The sequence below is a fragment of the Amphiura filiformis genome, chromosome 2 (genome assembly GCF_039555335.1).
Source record: "Amphiura filiformis chromosome 2, Afil_fr2py, whole genome shotgun sequence".
NCBI lineage: Eukaryota > Metazoa > Echinodermata > Ophiuroidea > Amphilepidida > Amphiuridae > Amphiura > Amphiura filiformis.
Window position 1 is genome coordinate 49,772,520 of NC_092629.1, and position 8,645 is coordinate 49,781,164.

An 8,645-nucleotide genomic window follows, 5' to 3' on the forward strand; every position below is an offset into this window, starting at 1 on the left:
ATTCCCATACATTCATTCTTATTCCCATACATTCATTCTTATTCCCATACATTCATTCTTATTCCCATACATTCATTCTTATTCCCATACATTCATTCTTATTCCCATACATTCATTCTCATTCCAATACATTCATTCTTATTCCAATACATTCATTCTTATTCCAGTATATTCATTATTATTCCATATAATCATTCTTATTCCAAAACATTCATTCTTGTTCCCATACATTCATTCTTATTCCCATACATTCATTCTCATTCCAATACATTCATTCTTATTCCAAAACATTCATTCTTATTCCATATAATCATTCTTATTCCCATACATTCATTTTTATTCCCATACATTCATTCTTATTCTCGTACATTCATTCTTATTCCCGTACATCTATTCTTATTCCATACATTCATTCTTATTCCAATACATTTATTCTTATTCCAATACTCCAATACATTCATTCTTATTCTAGGACATTCATTCTTATTCTATTACATTCATTCTTATTCCATATAATCATTCTTATTCCCATATATTCATTCTTATTCCCAAACATTCATTCTTATTCCCATACATTCATTCTTATTCCCATACATTCATACTTATTCCCATACATTCATTCTTATTCCCATACATTCATTCTTATTCCCATACATTCATTCTTATTCCCATACATTCATTCTTATTCCCATACATTCATTCTTATTCCCATACATTCATTCTTATTCCCATACATTCATTCTTATTCCCATACATTCATTCTTATTCCCATACATTCATTCTTATTCCCATACATTCATTCTTATTCCCATACATTCATCCTTATTCCCATACATTCATTCTTATTCCCATACGTTTATTCCTATTCACATACAGTCTTCCTTATTCCCATACGTTTATCTTATTCCCATATATTCATTCTTATTCCCATACATTCATTCTTATTCCCATTGTTATTCCCATTCATGCATTATACAGTGTTTATAAGTACTAGTCCAAAACTTTTTTCTTCAACTTCAAAAGGATAATTATTTTTTTATTCAAAATATTATTTTATTTCATTTGATCAGCAATAACACATTTTATTTCCTTTAAATTGGACGTTTTTCTTTTAATAAACTATTCATAAAACTGAAATAAAAAATATAACAAAAGTTATTTACTTGATCATCGACTTTCAACATTCTTGTATTAGTTGAACTTGAAGTCGACTTCACCCAATAAACTTGACTTATTAGCTTATTAGTATAAAATCAATGAAAATATTGAACTTTTCTTGCCTATAATTTAATACTAAGTCAATAGAGCAATGAAATCAGAGCTCAACGCATTATGACTTGTCTTAGAGCAAACAAGGAACAAACGTACGTACGAAAGAATGAAGAATACTAATCCCGACGTGCATTGCGGCTAATAGACGCTGTTGTTATCATTTTATTATTATTATTATTATTATTATTATTATTATTATTATTATTATTATTATTATTATTATTATTATTATTATTATTATTATTCAATGTATATGACAGAATGGCTTGGCAGTGATATGCGCCTGCGCTAAAATGAATAATGTGTTCAAGCTGTGACCACAATACGCATTTTGGACTTGCTATTATACTATATAGTAAATTTCCTTACGTTCAATTAATTTATAAAACATATGCTTTAAATTGTATTTAATGCTGGAAATTTTCAAGAGCGGCTCGTTGGTCTAGAGGCATGATTCTCGCTTTGGGTGCGAGAGGTCCCGGGTTCAATTCCCGGACGAGCCCTTACATTTTATGGTTTTTTTTGTAACTTCCCTAGATCTTTCAGCACGTGCAAGTTTGATAAATTGAAACTGTTCCAAGTATTATAGACTGGTCAAAAGATAGGTCAAACTATACTAATTATTATTCTAAATATAAGAATAAGCAAAAGGGTTCGATGCCTGTTTTGCTAATGCTGGATGTCCAACACATCAGTGTTTACTCATTTCTATAGTTAATAATTTTTCAAGTTAATTATTCCAAAGTAAACAAGCAAACAACCAAACAAGAAGATAGACAAAAAATAACAAACGAGACAAGTATACGAAGGTAAAAAGACCGGCAAAAATGAACTAAACGGACTCAAAGCGATACACAAAACAAAAAATATCAAGGCATTATGGTGTAACATAATAGACGATCTATCATTAAAGATATACATCAGTTAATTGCTATGGTAGATAACATTTTCACACTGAAATAATTATATATACACATGTAATCAAAAATAAAACGAATGCTATGAGCTGCGCAAAACTAGCAACTCTCTCCGTATGTGTCGACTGCGGACGACAAGTTTATAAAAAAATTAATTTTTTTTTTAAATTTCAGAATTGTAAATTTTCATGACCATATTTGGCATGTTTGGAATCAGCATGACAAATGCATTAAAATGAGTACAAACAAGCCTAGTATTGGTTCAGTGGTTCTTGAGATAGCTCTGGATATTTTGATAAAATATCTCAAACTTGGAATTTTTTATGTTGAAGCCAGTGGCCGGCTAGCACGCAGAGCATAATGCTATCTTCAGTAGATAGCATTTTCTGCTTATTGAGCATGGAACATTCTACATTATAAAAGAAATTTACATGTATTTGTAATGTAAGATTTTGCGTAATAAATCGTTAACCCTAGTCTGTGAAAAAGGTTCCTTATACGATTAATTTTTTATGGTGTCAGGGAACGCAATCATCATTTGTACGCGTTTTTGCAGTGCATGACGGGTAGATGTTTAATTGTGCTTACTGATTGCAGGTGGCGTTTCATATTATAGTTTGTTCAGTCATTTTATATGAAGACCACAATATCTGTGTAAATCACGTACGTTTGAAACCGGTCAGTAAGAATTATGAGAGTAGTTTTAGATTCATGTCTATTGACATTAGACACTTTATATCGTTTTTACTATGATGGCAATTTGCATTTAAGAAATGAAACAAAGTCTTTGCACGCGAATATTATATATAGGTTTGGGTGTACAAAAGTCAATTGGTTTTAATACTTCAAAAAAAGTATCAGGGATTTTCAATAGTATAAACGTGCATGTATGTATTTTTGTGCCTATTGAAAAGGCTAATATTTCATGTTTTCTTCACGGATTCAATTTTGGACTTTTAGATACAACATAAATACGATTATGATTATATGCATATGAGCCGGTACGTGTTGATGTGTATCGGACGAAGTGTCTATAATCTATATACGCCAGATATTGCGTATAAATTTGGAATTGGCAAAAGCAAAAGCAACAAATTGAGTTAACTTTCAGTGATGTTGAAGGTTCGCTATGTCAAATGTCCGCTATGTCAAAAGCTCGCGGTCAAAGGTCCGCTATGTCAAAAGCTCGCTATGTCAACTCAAAGGTCCGCTATGTCAAAGGTCCACTATGTCAGAGGTCAGCTATGTCAAAGGTCCGCTATGTCAAAGGTCCGCAATGTCAAAGGTCCGCTATGTCAGAGGTCCGCTATGTCAGAGGTCCGCTATGTCAAAGGTCCGCAATGTCAAAGGTCCGCTATGTCAGAGGTCCGCTATATCAGAGGTCCGCTATGTCAAAGGTCCGCTATGTCAAAGGTCCGCTATGTCAAAGTTCTGCTATGTCAAAGGTCCACTATGTCAAAGTTCTGCTATGTCAAAGTTCTGCTATGTCAAAGGTCCGCTATGTCAGAGGTCCGCTATGTCAAAGGTCCGCAATGTCAAAGGTCCGCTATGTGAGAGGTCCGCAATGTCAGAAGTCCGCTATGTCAAAGGTCCGCTATGTCAAAGGTCCGCTATGTCAAAGGTCCGCTATGTCAAAGTTCTGCTATGTCAAAGGTCCGCTATGTCAAAGTTCTGCTATGTCCAAAGTTCGAGATGTCGAACGACCGCAATATCGGAGGTTCGCTATATCGAAGGTTTGCTATGCCGAATGTTTGCTATGCCGAATGTTTGTAGTGCGAATCGAAAATGATATTCAAGACATTTGAAAAGAGATAGAATTCAAATTTTGGTACAAGAAGGCCCCATCTATAATAGCTGCCAGGTGTCATATTTTTAGATGTGTACAGTATAGAATACAGAAATTAATTGTCACGTTACAATACAGCAGCTATTACAGATGGTCTTCTGTCACCATTTATATTGATCATTCTATACTATTTCAATAGGTTAATTTTTATAATGGCCTATAGGAAATATTGTAAATTAGTCATTTTTTGAATAAATTCATTATTATATCTATTATCACAGTAAACGATTTATTTATATGGAGCAGCACATATCATGGATATATTAAAGGGATCTACAGCATCACACCCAAAAAAGTTGAGGTTTAGGCTACATGCTAACATCGTCCAATTTGTATGTTCGAAATTATATACAACGCAATAGCCTATCCGAATCAACTGACATTTTGGGAAATTAACTTTTTTCGTAACAAACCCGCATATTATATCATTTTTTATAAACAAATCACTCGTCAATATTCGCACACCGGTCGTGTTACATTTGTCTTAATTTTCCCAGCAATTCGCTACCCTTTGTTTCCGTAATTTTTTCATTTCCAAAAGTCAACGATTAGCATCAAGGGTTTTCATGTCATTTTGAAATCGTGATTTATCATCTTTCCCATGAAAAGTTAAATTATTCTAAACTACGAACCCGTCCACTATTCCGTGTCCAGGAAAGCATTTACAGGTTTTACGCGCGATGAAGAGGGAGAAGTTTTTAAAAAATATATCAACCCTGAGGCGAGGAGGCGTTACCAGAAAATACAGAATAACAATCGGTACGGTTGGCTTCATAGTCAAAGAGAAATACAGGTACCTCACTATGGACCACAATAACCTCATCCCAATGGCATAGTCCAATAACCTCAATTACACAATCATATTGCAAAATTTTACCTCAAGTTGCAAAGTATGAGTTTTTGTACCCAACTCTTCAACGGTCATTCAATGAATGTACAAATGTATTGGGGTTTAAGAACTGTGCCCCTGATAGATGAGCATGTCGCGGCTCCTCTGCACGAGGTTGCACTTTTCGATTTTAAAAAAGAAAGAAAAATAAATTAAATGACTGACACAGAAGGCTATAATAGTGTGAAGGAGGTGTAAGGCCTATCACAAAATGTAAAGGTATGTCTTGAATAGGCCTATTGTATAAACTCACACCCCGCAGTTTTATTTTATTTTTTCGAAACGTTTTTGCCGAACCTAAAAAAGGGGGTAGGACTTTTAAAAAAATAGGGCCACCGGGTTCGACTTCAGAAGTATGTGCCTGTCAATACCCGTCACTTCATAATTTGAGTGGCCCGCTTCCCGGGTGTAGAAATATGCATGCAATTTAGTGTTTAGCAAAGTGTTTAAAGTCTAAACACTGTTTTACAGTGCAGAGGCTCAGTGTAACCCTCCTGTAGTAAGTGTCTCCCCGTCAGTCCGAAACACCGTCAATTCGAACCACCGTCACTCCGAAAATCTTATTGAAGTTAGGGTTTTAGGCTTATAGGGTTAGGGCTAGGGTTAGGGTTAGGGTTATAGGGTTGACGTTTTTTTTAAATTAGATTTTCGGACTGACGGGGTGTACGCTAGATGCCTTGGTGTTGGGTATCAAGTGGCATCTTGTTTATCACGGGTGCCGAACGTAATTTAAAATGCAATGGTTGGAGTTATATGCATCCCATTGCAAGTACACCCCGACCCATAATTGCCAACAGCATCGTAAGACTGTGTCAAAATTGTCGAAAGATAAAAAAAAAGATTGTGTCCAAATCTCTGTTCATAAACGTGCAACCACTTGTCCTATAAACCATATCGTACCTGCATCTATTGTAATCATACAATCAAACCAGTTTGTTGCCGTCTATCAATGACAATTTTTCGAAACATTGTTCGAAGATCTGTCAACAAATAAGTGACAGAACAAAATTTTTTGAACGAAACCCCCAGAAGTAGTGTTCGGCTTATAAAACCACAAATCTACAGATGCTAAAATAGAAAACAATTCGGTTAGAACTATTTCTTTTTCTCACACCTCAAGGGTTGACAAAATCTTTCAAATAAGTTTTAATTCTTTCTGTCAAACTTCAGGGTTTATAAAATATGCTGCTGCTGTCTTTATTTCATTTACGTGGATCCCGCGCTCACTGCTGAGCTGAGGAAACCATTTACAATTATTTAACTGTTTTCTGTGTGTAAAGACCTGCGGGCTTAACAAAATCTTGTATTTATATGCAATAATCTGTGGATTTTCACAAATTCTTTCTCTCAGGGTTGTACTAATCGGACTGGATATGCCCTGATTACGATAATTAAACCATTTATTTTGGTATTTTGATTTGAAATATAACAATTATTAGCACTATATGATTATTTCTTTACACTATACACTTCTTTCAATTCAAAGGTCACCTACGGACACATTTGAATACCAGCTGCACGTTGACTAAAACTGTGTCAGTTTTGTAACTTTTTTGCATGGTTTCCTGGACTGTCACAAAGAGAGGAATTTCTTTATAAGATGATCTGTTACATTAAATAAGAAGAATTATTATTGAAAAAAGGGCGGAAAAATTATTGAAAAGGTTAAAAAATTGTGCAACGAATGAAATTAGGCCTATACCTCAAAAATGTTGCTTTTGGTCACAAGTTAGCCAGCAGGCCCGCCGCTAAAGGGGTGGTATTGGGGTGAGACAAGCCCAATTTTTAAGAATTAAATAAAATCGTTGAGAATTTTTTGATCCTCACGTTTTAATTATTTAGTGGTTCTCTTAAAGATATACGCCACTTAATTGTATCAAGATTGATTAATACACGCAGTAATAATCATCAGATCAAAAAAGCAAATTTCAAACAATAGAAGAATACCAGCAAGTTCGTTATTTATCTTAAGAAATTATACTTATATAAATAGAACGGCGTAGCTATTAAAAGAAAACAGACGAAGTTGGTATGAAAAGGAAGACAAATGAACTAAGTGAGCGTCAAAAATGACCGCTTTTTTGTTATAACTGAAATCGGCAAAACAAAGAATATAAACAAGCGTCTATTTCATTCAAGAACAATAATCAAATTGACCTCTTTTCAAACAAATCTTTTTGAAGTAAATCTCAAACAAATCTGTAGAATGTGTATTTGTATTAATTAGTACCCATTATTAATAGATAGTGAATACAAAAAGTGAAAATGGGGTAAAACCGAGAGTATAACATATTATGGTGATGTTCCGGTCAACGCGGATGGCACGCTTGCACGTGGCTTACAAAAGGGTTCCTTTTAAGTGCTAAATTTCGGCACGAGGATGACGCGAGGAGTAGAACAGAATCGGTCAGATTGTTTCCATAAAATCATTAAAAATATATTTCATATGAAACAGGTTATAGCAAGGTTACTCAATATGAAATGTAAATCAAATGGAATTAATTTTATGTATTAATTAGAAACTATACTAGGAATAGGATTATAGGATTATGATATCTCTGTAGCACGTGACCTGATAGAGGTGCCGCACTTGGCAAAGGAATTCAACCCTAAAAATAGCTTGTTATAAAATACATTAGGCCGGTAATATATTTATGGCGTTATTGTTTAAAAAATCACTGAAAGCCTTTATATGCTCAAAGTATTCTGTCCCTGGGTAGTGGACTGTTCACATCACAAATATTTGCTATATACACATTTAATTATAACTAGAAATATCTACTATCTACGGTAAACAGCTAGTCTACAAGATGTAAAGGCCTACTTACGAGTATATTAATTAAGTGGAAAGCAAGAAATATATGTTATATGTTATTATCAAACAATATTTACAAGATTTGCAATGAGATATATGCTTCACAGCATTTAATGATAAACGAAATATCTGCTATCTACGGTAGACAGTAAGTCTACAAGATTCATACTTGTATTTAGTGGATAACAAAAAATATATGTTAGATAAAGCAAATCAAACAATATTTACAAGATTTGCACTAAGATATAGGCTTCACAGCATGTAATGATAAACGAAATATACGGTAGACAGCAAGTCTACAAGATTTATACTTATATTAAGTGGATTACAAGAAATATATGTTATCTACTACAGTATAGATAAAGCAATACGGTATTTACAAGACATTAACATTTGTTTTACAGCATTTAATGATCAAACGAAATATCTGCTATCTACGGTAGACAGCAAATAAAGGAATAATACCGGATTCATTCATAACTATATAATTATGGTTAATTCACAACATTTAGAAATATTAAAATTACGCTATCTACGGTAGGCAACAAATAAAGCAAAGGTTGACTAGTCCTATAGTTTATTGTTTATTTCAGCCTTAATCAAATTCATTGGGAGATTGTTTTAATATTGGATCTATACCAGTGCGTATTCACGAACTGCGAAACGTTGATATCAAGCACGCGACATTTTTTGATTCCATTTAGCGTTTAAATACACTTAAATAATCGACAAATCGTTCACTAATCAAATATAAGTTATCTGACTCCAACATCAAAGTGTTTGGAAAGTCAAATCAATAGGTGAAGTTATAATAATAGCATCCCCATCTTGATCAAGAGAGCGAGTTCTCTAATTTCCGATTCAATTTGAGAAGGGCTGCCTTAACACCTATCGCGCGATGTACGT

General features: G+C 33.8%; 1 non-coding gene across 1 annotated transcript; it reads left to right on the top strand.

Annotated features, from left to right (window-relative positions):
* The first annotated feature begins 1,703 nt into the window (after nucleotides 1–1,703).
* Trnap-ugg (transfer RNA proline (anticodon UGG)) lies at nucleotides 1,704–1,775 on the top strand. The gene has a single exon. It is a non-coding gene; the product is annotated as a tRNA-Pro (tRNA).
* Nucleotides 1,776–8,645: the final 6,870 nt, after the last annotated feature.